We start from the raw sequence: 16,395 nt of genomic DNA on the forward strand, positions 1-16,395 counted from the left end.
GTCTTACGTTTCTGAAAAATCTTGTTTTAATCAGAATTTATGACCTCAGCATATAGCACAATGCCAGGCCCATGGTGAGCGCTGAGTACTTGGTAAGGGAACGGGTAAATGAAAGAAACAATGGAGTAACACCTTGTCCCCTCTGTTTACACACTGACACTGCACTGTTGAGTGTCTGGGGGTAAACAAAGTCAGAACATCTGCTATCAATCATTTTCACCATAGTAAGAATGAATCAATGTCTCCTCTTCCAAGGGGATTTGTATTCAAGTGGCTATGGTTTGAATGTTTATGTTCCCTCCAAAATCCGTAAGTTAAAACTTAATCCCCAAGGCGACAGTGTTTAGAGGTGGGGCCTTTGGGGAGAATTTTAGGTCATGAAGGCTCCATCTTCATGAATGAATTAATGCCACTATGAAAGGGCCTGATGGAGGGAGTTTGCTGTCTCTTGCCCTCCTGTCTCCCACCACGTGAGGACAGCATTCCTCCCTCCAGAGGACACAGCACAAGAGCCTTCGCCAGGTGCCAGTAACTTGTCATTGGACTTCCAACCCTGTAGAACTGTGAGAAATAGATTTCTGTTCATTATAAATTGCCCAGTCTCAGGTACTCTGTTGTAGCAGCACTAAATAGACAGAAATCTTCAGGTTTTCCCCCTATTTTTAGGAATTTCTGATATCAGTGAGCCAGTGAGAAAGGTTGTCTAGGGAAGGTGTCCAGATGGAGTCAATTGCATAGAGATCACCACAGTGTGGATCTACGAAGTTCATCCCATACCGAGGCTCCAGCACTTCCCCAGTCCAGCTGCCAGACCCCCAAATCCCTGAGCCACAGAAACGGCAAACCCCAGCCCCTCAGACAGGAAGGAAGTACTGTGCACTAGTTCAGAGACCTAGAATTGCAGCAGTGAGCAACCCTCAGTCTGTGTTCTGAGCCTCACCATCCTCATCTGTGGTATGGAGACACTAGTCAGCTGACATGGGGAGCACTGGTGGTGGAGAGCTTGGCATGCAGTACCCACGCAAAGGGCTCTGCTGGCTCAACCCGCCCCTGCAGAGGAGAAAGCCCCAGAGCAGGTGCTCGAGCCCCAGGACTGCTGGCCCCGCGATGGCTGCCAGTCTCAGACCATCTGCTGGTCCAAGGCCGACATGCCCGGGGCTGACATAGTACCTTAGAGTTAAGATCACTCTCAACTCCTTACCCTCCTGGACACTGGCATTCTCCTGTAGGTTTTAAAGGAAAATAGAATATTCTCCACTTCCTTTGAACCTCACTCCCCTCTCTCCCTCCTTCTTCCCAACTCCCATTTCTCAGAGAGTGACTTCAGCATCAATCTATATGCCCAAAGTTGTTAGGCAGATGCTCTGACTGAAGTAAGGTTGATCAAAAGCCACTGCGTGAGCCTAAAACGATGGGACAGGGTGACAAAGGGGCATCTTCAGGATCTGGAGTCTCCCAGGACTCACTCCACAGTGTCTGTCTCCACAGCCAGCTCCTCCTTCTCTCCCTCCCTCCTTCCCATACCAAACTCTTCTCTGCTGACCCCCCAGCAGGACCAGTCATCACAGCAAAGGCTCTGACCTCCCCCTTCTGTCACGCTAGTTCCATGCTGGGCAATGCACACTGTCGGGGCCTTACATCCATCTCGTTGGATGCAAGAATTAAAGAATGTTGCAGCACTTCAATCTCCAGTCTCCAAAGAAAAGTCTATTAGCCAGATCTTCCCAATCTTCCCAAACTGAACTTTTCATTCACACCACTCAATGAAGGTCATTTTCAATGTGGTAAAGGTTAGTCAACATCAATTGGACAATGCTACATTAAAAAATTTTTCCTTTCTATAAGCCACCTAATTTTTTCCTCTCTAGTATTTGCTACAAAATGACATAGTAGCTAATGTGCCATCTAACTTTTTATCAGGATGTTGCACTAAGTCAGGAGATTTTTCTTTTCTTTTCTTTTCTTTTTTTTGTTTCTGAATCAGCCCAACCTAATTGGTTTGCGGTTAATTACTTCTCTCCTATATAGATATGTTTTTCCTCCTGTCCTCACCCACTGCAGCTAATAAGCTTTCAAGGGACACACTGTCCTTCTGACCCAAACACACCGCTTACTAGTTGTATAAGCCATTTGCAGGAGGAGTTGCCCTCTTCTCTCTGCAAAAGGACTAACTGCTTATATTAGTTCATTTCTGTCATTTAGAATACCTGAAACTGAGTAATTTATAAAGAAGTGAAATTTATTTCTTACAGTTTGGGAAGCTGGGAAGTCATGTCAGGGGGTGTATTTGGTGAGGGCCTTCTTCTTGGTGGTGACTCTCTACAGCTATGCAGGGTGTCACATGGTGAGACTTGCATGAGTAAGAGAGCTAACCTGCTCACTCTCTCTCCTTATAAAGCCATCAGAACTACGCCCATGACCACTCATTAAACCATCAACCCATTAATCCATGAATGGATCAATCCATTCACCAGGAAACAGTCCTCACAATCTAATCACCTCTCAAAGGCCCCACTTTCAAATACCATAATTGGATTTCTCATCCTTTTAATGCGGTCACAGTGGGGATCAAGCTTCCAATACATGAACTTTTGCAGGACACATTGGACTCAGAGCACTGCTCCAGGTCCCATTCCAGCAACACGGTTCAAGGACCCCATCCCCTTCCTACATCTCTGACTAGCATCAAGAACCCCCTGTGGGTGCAGCCAGCACAGCATGCACAGCGTGGTCGGGTTACAAATCCAGAGTATTAATTTGCCTGACTACTGCTTGGAAGATGAAGAAACAAAGGGAATAAAAGCATATTCATCATCCTTACTGAGCTGTGGGATGAAATACTTATTTTGGAAATAATGATTCCAGGTAGGAGGGCAGTGAGAAATGGGGCCCATGGAAAGCGAGTGCTTTATTACACAATTTCTAAAATGTGAGCACTTAGTGCTCTTTTATTATCATACATTATTACAGTTCTATAAAAAATCATTTCTAGGAAATCAGCCCCAAAGTTTTGAAGCCTCCCATAAAAGCTTGAAGACAGAGGTGAGAAGAAGCCCTGTAAACAGAGAAATTACACATTCAATTTCACCTATTAAGATTTACTGTGGCAATATCCACACTCAAATCTGACCGAGCCTGCATGAACAATCAAGGGTACTTCAAAAAGTTTGTGGAAAAATAGAATTGAAAGAAAATGCAAATCTTTCAAGGAGCTTTTTGAAGTCCCCTCTACTGCAGTGACCAGGAATCTATGGAGTTCCTCTCATGCCACAACTTCAAAAGATGGCAGTATTTTCACAAAGGTTGTGACTTTCCTATTTTTAAGGTGGGAAAACTGAGGCCCAGAAGGTATAAGTAAAAGCCAGCGAGGCAGTGATGTGATGGGAAGAGATCCATCTGTTTTGATTTACAGCTCTGCCATCTCTCCACTGGAGGCATAGCAGGTTTGGGGAGCTTCTCTCCCCAGTCCTGCTCAATCTCTAGGATTTCCACTCCCTCCACTGGAATCCAGGTTTTCACTTCAGGGAGGGTATTAAGTTGCTGTATAATTTACTAATCACACTGGAATAGAAAACAGTGAGAAGCTTTGGACTCCTGCTCCCCCATGGGAATCGAGACCTGAAGACAAAGGATTCAAGTGAAATGAATGGGAAACTCCCAGCCTAACTGCAGCCTTAGGAATATCCCAGCGCCTAAGGGACACCATTCAATCTAACCGAGCTTCAAAGTGTCACCAAACTGAGGTAAAGCCAGTGGAGCAAGCCCATAAATCCACACTGAGTGGTGATGACGTTTTCATACAAGTAGAGACCTTGAGAGCTACAAGCTTTTCACATACCTTCCTCTATCCTCATAAAAAGCCCACCCCACTGCAGTGCACTCCAAATGCACCATCCTTTAAAGAGCAAAGCCCTAGAGCACAGTTTGGAAACCACAGTTCTAAGGATTGAAAAAGCAGTAGCTGTGAGGAGCTCACCCGTGATGGGGCTCAGATGGAATATTGACCACTTGAAGACATTTCCTACATTACTGTGTTTCCTCCATTACTAACACCAGACAAGGTTATAGGAGTAAACCACACAGGAGAAGAGGTCTCTGAAGAACATGTTCTGAAGGAGCTCAGGAAAGGAATGAAGAAGATTTACTCACGGGAGAAACGGACAAGTGGTCTGGCATTCTTGTCTCCGGCTTCATTTGCAACTGGTAAAAAAAGAAAAGAAAAAACAGAGGATGGCATTAAGATCAAGGCAGGTGCATCCACAGAATGTGCCCAACCTATAGCTAATCCTCTGGGTGCTTTGACATGAAGCTGTATTTCAGAGTTTTCATACGTGCATAAAAGCAACTTTACCCCATCTCTTTCTATATTTCCCATGCTGCTCATAACACCTAAACGAGATCAAATGTCTCAATCATTTTGATTAGAACATTTTAATAAAGTTGGAGAGGACCTAAACAACACCTAGTTTAATATGCCTAGAGAAGTGAACTGGCTTATGCCCACTTAGTAAGAGGCAAGCATGCCAGGTTTCCAAGCTAGTAGACATCCGTCTGCTCCAAGCTTCCTCCCACGGGGCTGTCCTGCAACACACAAATGTTCCCCAACCACTGAAATGAGTCCAGTGTTTGCAGATACATGGGGCAAAGCCAAGGCAGAGATTTCAGAAAATAATGACAAAGTTCATTTTTGTTAAGAAAGATATTAAATTAAGATGTTAACACACACGGGAATTCATAAAGGGGGATGAAGAAAATTGTTCAGAGAACTGCCCTAGAAAACCTCACCCCTAAAGCTTCTCAGCAGAGCAGTTAGCTTCCTCTGAAGCCTCTATATAATTTATTATCATATAGATAGAGTCATAATTAATATCCCTTACAATTTATTAACCATCTTTGTGGGTAAAAAAGAGAACAGTTAAGTAGAAACCCAAGTTTCACTCACTTAAATATCTCTTTTAATGCCCATAAAGATTATACCTTGGTTGTTTTGTGTATGCATAGTAGACAGACATAGATATTTGTGATCTACTTTAATGAATACCCAAAGCAATCAACAGAAAAACCTGTCCATTTTAGCTCAGAAAAAGCATTCAGTGCATAGGCAGAATAAAGGAGATTGCTAATGCGATCATTCACATAAGAGAGGCTGCAGTAGTGAACAAAAGAACTATTTCCTAAACATTACATTGTTTTGCAATGAACGAAAGGAGTCAGAAAATTCCTTTCACCCTCTCACGAAGGTAAAGATTTTAGAATTCACTACATTTGGACAATTTTTAAAAACTAATGGATTCAATCTCAGTCTGTTTCTGTATTTCGGACGTTAGCATTGCCCCATTGTGTCTGCTCTTTTGTGTTACAAACGAGGTGCTATACAGAAACGACCAGAGGGGGGAGGTGGTCCTGCACCCAACTCCCGTCATCTCTAGTAGTGCAGCATTTCCACAAGGACCGAGGGACGGGAAGGGGGGAGGGAGGAAGGTCTGACAGATGGCAGGAAATAAGGAAGGGAGAAAGGAAAGAAAGAGAGAAAGAGAGAGAGAGAAGAAAGGAAATGAAGAAAAGAAAAAAGGAAGGAAGGAAAGAGAAAGAAAGAAGGAAGGAAGGAAAGGGAAAGAAAAAAGAAGGAAGGAAGGAAATAAGGAAGAAAAGAAAGAAATAAAGGAAGGAAAGAAAGAAAGAATACCTAGACTGTGTATCCAATCATTAAAAAAATGGTTCCCAACTCAAAATGTTCAGAAGTTCTAAGAACAATGAATATTTTCTGGCTGTTTTATAAAGCCTTTTGTAGAACCACCTCATGAACATAAATAATTTACATTCACATTCCTGCCTCCAAGCAGAGCTACATCTAAAATACTTCAGAACAATGGCCTACTATCTCAGCAGAAGTCTTCAGTCCTCACATTTATCCTCACACAGATATTATCATAGCTAAGTATGAGAGACATTACTTTTTAAGGGCACTTGGAAAACTCTCAAGAAATTTCTATAAAAAAAAAAGGAAGGAAGAAAAAAGACAGGGAGGAAGGGAGGAGGGGCACAGGGGAGGAGCCCCAGGTGGGTGCAGACAGGAGTCTCCCGGGCTCTAGAGTTCAGATGGTTTTTCCCTTTAGACACCATAGATCTCTGAAGAAAGAAACAAGAGCTGGGTCTTTTCTGAGGCCTTTGTTGCAGAAGCTGATGGACTGACTGCTCATAAGGCAGGACTGGGAAGACCACTGCAATTGCCAGGAACACAGGCAGCCACTTCGATGCTCGCCTTGAGCGTGCACGTTCTCCCAGTGGGAAGAAAAGAGGAGCGGGGACACTGTGTCACTAATTCAAGCACAGCAATGCTGCGTCCTCACTCAACCTGCAACCTCCCTACCCGCCACCCTACCCAAGGATGGGAAATGCTGACACAGACTCGAGTCACGCCAGGAGAGGCAGGAATCACAATCCAGGCCAGGGGGGCGCCAGGAGAATTGCCTGTACCCAGAAGGAACTGGAGCCCTGCTACCAGCATGATTTTCCTGCACACAGACCCGATGCCTCACTCCCCTGCTGAAAGGCCTCCAGTGCTGTCCTGATACCTGCAAGACACAATCCAGCTCACGTGGCCTGGAGTCAGAAGCCTGGCCCCAGCTTATTTGTCATTATATTTCCCAGGGCATCTTTTAGCACCCAATGACATGTACTAAACTGGCAATCCCCAAACATGCCCTACACACACCCTCCCCTCTTTACTGATGCCGCCTCTCCTTGCGACATCCCTTCCCTTGTCTTCTCCTGGCCAAGTCCTACTCATCCCTTCAGATTCAGGTGGAGCCATTCACTGCAGAAAAGCCCCCTACATCTACTGCACCTTCTCCATCCCACAGATCTCTGCCCATGCGCCTGACTCCCCTTCCAGACCCACAGTTCTCAGACCTCAGCAGGCATCAGAACCACCAGGAAGGTTTGTTAAAATACAGACTGCAGGGCTTGTTCACAGGTGATTTCTGATTCAGTGGGTCTGCTGTGAGGCCCAAGAATCTGCATTCCTGACCAGTTCCCAATTCTGACCAGTTCATTGGTTTCACAATGCTTTTAATATTTAAACAATTAGTTGCCTACATTTAAAAATTGAGAGATTTCAAGTACAGATACATATGAGTATTGAAGGCTTCTTTCAAGTAGCTGGGGAGACTGGAACATGAGGCCCTCCATGGGACAGCAACAGATCGACACTGAGGTGCCCCCAAGGGTGGTCCCGCCTGCTGCCTGTGCAGGAAGCAGCTCCCTGTGACTACTGCCGCACTTGCTGCACTTCCCGTGTGGTGCAGTAGGCAAATGAGAAGAGGACCTCTTAAAGGGCCCAAAGAAGAAAACTAAAACTCAAAAGAGACCAGCACTACAAAAAATAGTTGTAGCCAGGCTTGCTAAGCACTTCTGACCCCAGCCCACAACTTCTGTCCCAGATGCAGCTGATGCTTCCACAGCACACTGCTGCCCTGCTCAGACACACCGGGGCCCTGGACTGGCAGAGGGGCCTTCGTACGCTGTTGTTTGCCTTGCATTTAAAGAATACACAGCAAACTTCAACAGTAGAGTTGATGTTCCATTTATCAGGTGCAAGTAGAGCTTGAATTAGATGAGATCTTACAAAAACAATTATGCAGATTTACAGAAAACCATCCATGCCATACTGTTGTGCAAAACACACAGGTCCTAAATCAGCGTGCACAGTGGATTCTAACAATGCTGAGTTGCATGTCTGGGCTGCTTGCATACCTAGGCACAGAAAGATGAGTGGAAGGCTGTTCACCAGACATATTAACAGGTATTTCTTCTGTGTGGTGTCATTTGAGAAGATTTGTAGGCCTTTTTATATTTTTCTGTATAAACTCAATAGTTTATGATAAGCATGTACCACGTTTATAATCAGGGAAAAATGTTTTTATTGAAGGGGTAGAAAATAATTGGCTATTGCTCTTTTTCAAAATATATATTATTTTGGACATATGTACAAATATATAACACATTTTCGATTCAGATTGAAGAGCTGTCTTAGATCACAGATTTAGGGCACCCACCATCTCTCGTCCTCTAAGACTCAAGTAAGACTCAAGAAATGCATCTCTCAATCCCCTCTCCAGGGGTTCCACACATTCTAGGTCAGTGGTTTGCAGCCCTGGTCACACATTAGAATCATCTGGGGAACTTTACACAATCCTGAGGCCCAGGCCATAGCCCAGACCAATTAAACAGGACCTGTGGGGGCGCCGAATGAAGCATCAGTATTTTTTAAGGTCTCAGGTGATTCTGTTGAGCAGCCGAGGCTGGGAAGCACTAATGAAGAGTGTAACTTCACACATCTTTAACAAAGCAACATTCAGGGAGGGGGGCATGGCTCAGATTCCTTCAGAAATAATTACCCCTATTCAGTTCTTCTTTTCAGAATGGTAATGTTTTGTCATAAAAATCGTGAACCAATGCCTATCTCTGCTTTAAGAAAAAAATCAACCATTAAGACTGGAGACACAACTACGAAGATCAATTAGTGCGCAACTCCTCACACTGTAAAGGGTTCTTTATGAAAGGATTCACCTCACATGTCCTCTGACTGTCAGTACATGGGTACTGAGCACCACCTGGGTGCTCAGCACTGAGCTAGACTCTAGGAGGGGTAAAACAGTGGACTTCACCCAGCCTCGACTTGCAAGCAAGTCAGGGAGGTAAACTGTGCCTCTCGATCTGGGTTTATCCAAGTGTGATCAGCTGGGGAACTGAGATGATGATGATGATGATGATGATGATGATGATGATGATGATGATGATGATGATGATAAAGTGTATTCCTTGGTCCCATCCCAGATCCATGGAGTTAGAATCCCTACAAGAGGGGACAGGATTCTAGGCTTTAAAAATGGCTTAGAAGTCACTTAGGTGCACTAATGTCTGAGAAGCAGCATTCCAAATGAAATGTCCCCTTGGTGCGGTTGCTGCATGTTTTCCCTCCCCTAAAATTGGCCAGAAACAATCTCAAAGTAAGGACTTGACGTGGAGACCAGTGGGAGGCATGCAGGTGAGACAAGAAGTTAACTCAGAGCAATGAGCACCCTTATTCCAGGCAACAAAGGGGGTTCTAATGTCCCAGCTCAGCCACAAACAATCCAGGCCATCAGAAAGCCCGGGGAAAAGGGAGGAGGAAGTAGAGTGGACCAAACAGTTGTGGTGGTGGCCTGGGCAGGTGCACACTGCTTTGTAACCAAAACTAGCACCAAAAGCACTACCGGCCTTGTTTTGAAAGCCTCAGCACCTGGGTGAGCATAAACGCAGCTGGGATGCTGGCCGCCAGAGCAAAAACATGGGGAAGAGCAAGCTCCAGGCACAGGCTGACTTCCTCCAGGGAAATCTGCCCAATGCACCGGCTGGCTCCTGCTTTGCCATAAGCTCTGGATCTGGCTCAGGGACCCTCTCCAGGTGAGCCCCTCTGGGAAGCTTGGTGGCTGGAATGCCAGGCACAAAGGACCCCCAGAGAAGAGCTCATTGGAATGAGGTTCCAGGCACCTTCCCCAGTTACTATAGAAAGTAAACCTTGGAATTGCTCACAGTTGTTTGCCCTCACCTTACCTTGCCTTCAATTTGCAAAGACCAAAGCAACAGCAAGGAAAACAGGATGGTATGCTGAGGAGAAAGACTCGGCCCCAAATCATCCTTCACTATCTTTGTTTAGATGTCATCTCCTAAGTAGGGCCTTCCATGACCATCTATTAAGATTGCAGCTCCCGACTCCCCTCCCCCCGTTCCCCACCCCCCTTCCCTGCTTTATTCCTCCCTACAGCACCTGTCATTCCCATATGCTCTATGTTTTACTGGGTTTATTGCCTATCTCTTTTCATCACATTGCAAGGCCCACACAAGCATAGATTCTCTGCCTGTGAAAAAAACTGGTATGTTCTCAGTGCCTAAATGCCTGGCGCAGAGTACTTATTAAATGACTCAATGACCAATCTCCTACCAATTTACCATGCAGAGCACAATGGGGGCCAAGAATATGGGAAAGAGAACAGGAAGAGGAAGGTACAAGGACATTAGCATCCCTGAGCACCCACATGGGTTGTAAGTATCCAGTCAGGTCCTCAAAAATATGTATCAAACACTGGATGAATTTCAGATGCCAGATAAATCTAACACCAGTCATGGTCCCTGCCTTCACCTTGAATAAGACTGTCATTCTCGTTTAATTGACAGGAGCTCAGAAAGATTGGGTAATTGTTCCAAGACCACACAATTGTGTGGCAGAACCCCAATTCAAACCCAGGTGCATTCAGCTCCAAAGCCAATGTCCTTTCCACTTGGTCTTTTTACCTTACAAGAGGGGGAGACAGGTAGGAACCATGCTCCAGAGAGGGCTTCACCTGGAGAGGAGCCAGGCTGCAGCCTGAGCCTCTCCCCTAGGCCTGCAGCCCCAGCAATGGGCAGGTACCAGCCTGCGGAAGATGGGGAAGGTCACCTGCCTAGCACTTGGTACCTGGCCTAATGCCAGAAGATCATCGGTAGAGAGAGGCTCTTTTGTGAGGTGGGCAAGGAGGCCAGGCCTTGCAGCAGTGGGATCCAGAAGAGGGAGAAGCTAGTTACAAAGGGAGGAGCTTCACTACCATGTTCATTCAAGAGCCCAGTGCCCAGGTGACTCCCCAGCCCTATTAAGCCTTCCACAGGTAGAAAGTAGTAACAAGGGAATAGTAACAAGAATCAAATTCATCTTAGCATGAACCAGCACAACTCACAAAAACAGCCCCTAGGAGGCAAGTCCTGTTCTCTTTAATAGGTGAGCAAAGTGACATTCCAAAAGATGAATTAGCTTGTCCAAGTAGAATAGGTGAAGCAGCAGAGTCAGAAATGTCATCCATTCCTTCCAGCTCCGAGTCCACCATTCCCAGAAAAGGGAATGCATCCCACCTTTTTATCTCCCACGTGATGACTTGCCAAGGGTAAAGCAAAAGGTTTGGCTTCTTTTGCCCCTGCTTGGTTTGATAAATATTGATGCGTGACAACCTAAGGATCTGTTTTAAGCATAAAAATGTATACTTCTGATGGGTGATGGCCAAATCGAGCGCTGTGTTGAGAAGGCTTCTGATTCCAAATCTGAGCCCAGCAAGACATGTCTGACCCAGTTCCAAACCCTGCCATGGTTGGGGCGGGGGAAGGAGCGGGGGAGGGCAGGATGGGAAGATGGGAAAATCCCTGCCAGGTTAGGTGGAACATAAAAGAATGTGGCCTGGACTTGCCGGTTAACTCAGTTGGTTAGAGTGCGGTGTTATAACACCAAGGTCAAGGGTTCGGATCCTGATTCCAGCCAAAGCCAAAAAAAAAATTTGTGGCCATAAAATGGATAATGCAAAAGGTAATTGAGTTAATTAGGCACTTACATAAAATACCTTATCGGAATTGCTCGGAAGGAAAGATGCTACATAATGCAATAACTAAGGACCAGGCTAAGCACTCTTGGTTTGTTACCTAATTTTATCCTTACAGAGACTCAATAGTGAGGTTGTTACTATTATTTCCCCATTTCTCAGATGTGAAAATTGAGTCTTTGAGAACTTAAGTAAATTGCCTGAGATGAAACAACTAGTAAGCAGCAGGTAGAAATTGAATCCAATACCACCTTATTACAGAGCCAGCACTCTCAACCCCTGAGTTGTCCATCATATTTTTTTATTTTATTTTACTGTGCATAGTTATGGGGTGCAGAGTGATATTTCAACACACTATACAATGTGTGATGTTCAAGTCAGGGTGACGAGTCCATCGAGCATGGCAAACCTTTATCCTTTCTCTGGGCTGAGAACATCCAAGCTCCTCTCTTCTAGCCATCCGCATTGCCACTACCTGAGGAGCCTTGTTGGCATGACAGCCAGGCCTGCAGGAGCACCCCCGGCCTCCCCTCCACCCGGCCTTACAGGAACAGAGCTCAGCCATCCAGTCAGAATTTACGCCCCAGGGACATAAAAGGCATCACAGCCCCAGCCTGCCCTTCCCCCTTCTTTATTCAGAAATGCTCTGCATCGCCTCATTATGGCTTCCGGCCCAATGTGGCTGTCAAATCAACTCTGAATCAGGCTCTTACACAGAAGAAAATAAAACCAATTTGTAGTGATGACTCATCAGGGCTGATCATTTGAGAGCAGCGGTGATGGGGCCCCTTCGGGGCCTTTATCTCCTAGAGTAGTGGTCAAATCCTCACAGAGGGCAGGGCCTGCCTGCCACTGGGTGGGATGTTCCAAGCTGCCAGGTTTCAGGTGGACTCTCCACAGCTCTCTGTTACTCAGACCCTGCAATCAATCACCTCTGTTGAGTACTCACTGAGCCCCTTCCTCCTGGTAGTTGTGTTGGACATGAGGATGGATGTGACCTAGTCCTTGGGTGGCCAAGAGTCCATCTGTGACTCAGAGGCCTGGCACTGAGCTTCCTGGCACATACTATTCAAATTATCGCCATATGAATTTATCAAGGTATTTGGTATTTCTGGGCAAATCACCTGGCCAAGCTATCCGGTCCTGACCTCAGGGAACCTGAGGCCTCATTGGGGAAACATAATATCAATACATGAGATAATCCACACTCTGTTGAAGGCTACATGAGGAGGGAGAGGTCCTTGTCGCCTGGAGTGAGGAAACACCAGGAAGCTTCTGGGAAGCAGGCAGCAGGTGAAATTTGGAGAGGTGGAGAGGATGAAGGTATCCGTCCAGGGAGAGGAAAGGGGTGTAATGAATTCTAGGACCTGGGAGCAGACTGAGACATACCAATTATACTGTAATCTCTCCCTTTTGCAGGCAAGAAACACTTTTATTTGGAGGAGGGGGTAGTAAAAGGCCATGGAAGGAGAGCACTCAGATCTTGGTGCACATAAAACGCCTCTCCTGCTGCCGCCCTGCCGTCTTTCTATTACCACCTACAAACATGTTGCACTGGCAGATGGGAAGTGACCTTATCCGAGAGCAGATGTGCCTGAACATGCTCTAAATTCAGGTGCTGGTACACCAGGCCAGCACGGCGATCACCCCAGAGCACTTCTGCCCGACGTGGATGTGGACGTGAGTTCTTCCCGGGGAAATGGCCTGGGCAGCCCTGCCCAGCCCTCCCAGCTGATGCCCTGGCGGCCACCAGAGACACCAAGCTGTGGGACTTCTGGCCCACACAGGGCCCCCTACAATTCTGGCCTCATTAAAACACCCCAGTTAAGCAAACCAGGCAAAGGCCAACCACCAGCAGTTAACAAGAACCAGAAGTGTATGAGATTAAAATCTGATATCAAGACAGCTGCTCAAACTGTTACCTAACTGCAGTCCACCCCAGACAAGGCAAAGAAAAGACTCACACAGAAGAGGAGGAAAGACCCTCGAATTTACTCAGTCCCTACCTCACACCAGGTACTGGTGAACCAGGTACTGGCAGAAACTTTATGTCCATAATTTTTATTTAACTTTCATACCATCCCATGAGATAAGTGTTGTTATTCCTACTTTCAGATGAGGAGAGTGAGGCTTCAAAAAAGTTAGATAACTTGCCCAAATCAGGACCAGTAAGTGGGAAAGCTGGGAGGAAATCCCGGGCTGTGAGTCCCTTTCCCAGCTTTGCTCTCCAGGTCGCGCAGTGAGAAGCACATTGAGAATCGTCTGGTCCAACCCCTCCCTCTCATGCTTGGATCCTCTCCAACATCCCAAACAAGTGGGCATCTAGCTGCTGCCTGAATCACCTCTAGGGACAGGAGTTCCTCTCCTCTGGACATAGTCCCCTTTACTTTTAACCGGTTCTCCAAACGCTGAGAAGCTCTTCTTCACAATGATGAAATCTTTCCAAAGGTCTGCATCCTGCCACTTGCAGAACAGGTCTGATTCCCTTTCCTCCCGAAGGTCCTTCCAACATTTAATGACAGCTGTCATGGACTCAGACCTGTGAGCCTTCTCTTCTCCAAATTGACAAGCCCAGTTACCTCCTCTTGTGACAAAAATATCCCAAGGCCTTTACCCACAAAAGTCAAGTCACTTAAGTCATTACCAAAAGAAGAGAATATATGTTTTACTTTAAATAAGCTTCATCAACCCATTGCTTTACACACCTCATTCCCACAGTGATTTTAGGCTCAGCCAAATCTCCACCCTCCTCAGTCAAGTGTCTTTTTGTTTGATTCTCGGGAGAAGTGGAGGGCACCTGGGAGTCATCTTCTGCATCCTACTTTCAGGAGCCAACCAACCAGACTGAGCATTTTCCAGAAGGCTGCCACCTAAATCAGCATGTCTCAGACTTGACCATGTACAGGAACTGCCTGGGGGTCGAGTTAAAATGCAGATGTTTTTCCTGTGATTCAGGGGCAAGGCCCGAAATTCCACATTTCTAACAAGCTCCCAGGTGATGCCGGTGGTTCTGGTCCAGGCACCACATTTTGAATAGCAAAGTGCTAAAGGACATAACCCGCCTTACACAGGAAAAGCCAAGTATACTTTCTAATAGCTCATCGGAAAGCCTTGGATGGTTTTGGAAATGCACACAGTGAAATTATATGTTCGATTGTCTTGGTTTTTCTTCCTGCTAGTTTGTGAGAGAAAGAACTGTGAAACCTACCAGAGGATAGATACTGACAGTGACTGAGGGTGAGAGGGAGCATCCAAGGCAGAGAGCGATGGAGAGAAGGTCACCCCCCTTGACAGGCACTAAATAAAACAAAGCTGAGCTCGAAGATCATTACCCGCCTGGGCAAGCAGCCAGAAGGGCACAAAGCCCAAAATGCAAGAGATCCTCAGATCTGAGATAAGAAATCAACCTCACAGTCAGTACTTAACTTGAGCCGCTCCATTTTGATCCAAGTGCCTCAGAGTACCTTGAGTTCATGAGAGCCAGCGGTGCGTGCACGCATGCGTGTACACACACACACAAACGAGCCTCCCAAACATCAGCTCAGGCGTGCGCTGCCAGCACTGTTACGTCCAGCAGCATAAATCATCGCATCATTATCACTGGCTGCAGGCTGAACAGATCCAAATGCATCAAATAAATAAAACTAGACACAGGACATCATGCCCCTGGGCAAGGAACTCAGATGTTCACTAGACTGAGCTCCCCGCAACAGAGCCACAGCATTTCATACCATTTCCCCCAGCCTAGCACAGGGCCTGGCACAACTGAGCTGCTAAACAAAGAGCTGGTGGACATGGGAGAAGACAGGCCTGGTCATGAAGTCACAGAGGCCCTGGGATGGACACTGGCCAGGATGCAAGGAACTTTCCTCTTCTGTCCAAAAGCCAAAGAGCCTTTCTACTGACCAGTTAAAGGCTTGCTCTTAGCTTGGCATCTTATCTTCTAAGCTGGATTGAGTTTGGGGACCATCTGGGGGTCATAAGCTGGAGGCAGGTGTGTTTGGCTTGACAAGCATAGTATTTTAAAATAAATGATCTGAATTCCCTCAGGAACAGTTCCCCAGAGTTGCAGGAATTCCTGTTGCTCATGTCAGCCTGCTCCGTTCCAGCTGCCCACCAGAGACCTCCGCAAGGACGTGCCGTAGGACTCACACCAAACATGCCAATGCAGAACATCTGTTTCTCCCAGAAATCTGCTCTTCCTCTAGGTTTTCCCACCTCAGTAAATAGCATTCCCCCCTCAAAGTTGATCAGGACAAAAATGGGATGTTGCCTTTATTTCCATTCTTTTTTCATGCCCATAGCCTTTCCATCAGTAGATCACGTAGGCTTTACTTCTAAAGTAGACCCTATACTCCTACCACCCCTTCTAGCTCCTTTCCTGAAACCCCAGCCAAGAAGTTCCATCAGACCCATCATCTCCCTGCTTAAAACCCTCTGATGCTTCTCGCCAAGTCCAAATCGCTGCCCACAAATTCCTTCCTGACTGGAATTCATCTCCTCTTCTCATCCACTAGTTAACTAAGCTCTAGCTACACCAGCCACCTTTCCATCTCTCAAATCTGCCAAAGGTACTCCCATTTCACTTGCTCCAGTGGTGGGGCTGACCAGTTAGGCAGTTGGGAAGAGTGTGGCCTTGTAAGAATAAGGTCCAAGGTCCAGTTCCCTGTGCTGGCCAGCCACCCTTCAGCCACCCTTGCACATGCCGGGCACCAGTCTAAGCACTCCACGTGTGCTTAACTCCTGCGCTCTTCCTAACAGTCCTGCGAGGAGGGCTAGAGGAGGTGGCTGAGGCACAGAGAAGCTAGGTGACCTGCCCGAGGACACATAGCCATTAAATGGCAGAGCCAGATTCATACCTAGGCAGCATAATTCCAGGGCCTGGCTCTGAGTCACTGTCACCCGGCCTCAAACAGATCTCGTCACTTGCACAGTGGTCTCCTTCTCACCATTTAGGACTCAACCCACATGGCACAAGGACTTCCCAGACCAGCCCGTCTCAGTATCTATC

At 46.5% G+C, this 16,395-nt stretch overlaps 1 protein-coding gene across 1 annotated transcript in view; it reads right to left on the bottom strand.

Moving 5' to 3' along the window:
- The window catches only part of PDE1C (phosphodiesterase 1C, calmodulin-dependent 70kDa), a 430,964-nt gene extending 426,765 nt beyond the window's left edge, over positions 1–4,199 (bottom strand). Inside the window, exon 1 of the mRNA XM_008572443.1 lies at positions 4,150–4,199. The gene's annotated coding sequence lies outside the window, so the exon portion shown is untranslated. The remainder of the gene's footprint in view (positions 1–4,149) is intronic.
- Positions 4,200–16,395: the final 12,196 nt, after the last annotated feature.

Source organism: Galeopterus variegatus, unplaced genomic scaffold, assembly GCF_000696425.1.
Source record: "Galeopterus variegatus unplaced genomic scaffold, G_variegatus-3.0.2 Scaffold785, whole genome shotgun sequence".
In the NCBI taxonomy this organism is placed as follows: domain Eukaryota; kingdom Metazoa; phylum Chordata; class Mammalia; order Dermoptera; family Cynocephalidae; genus Galeopterus; species Galeopterus variegatus.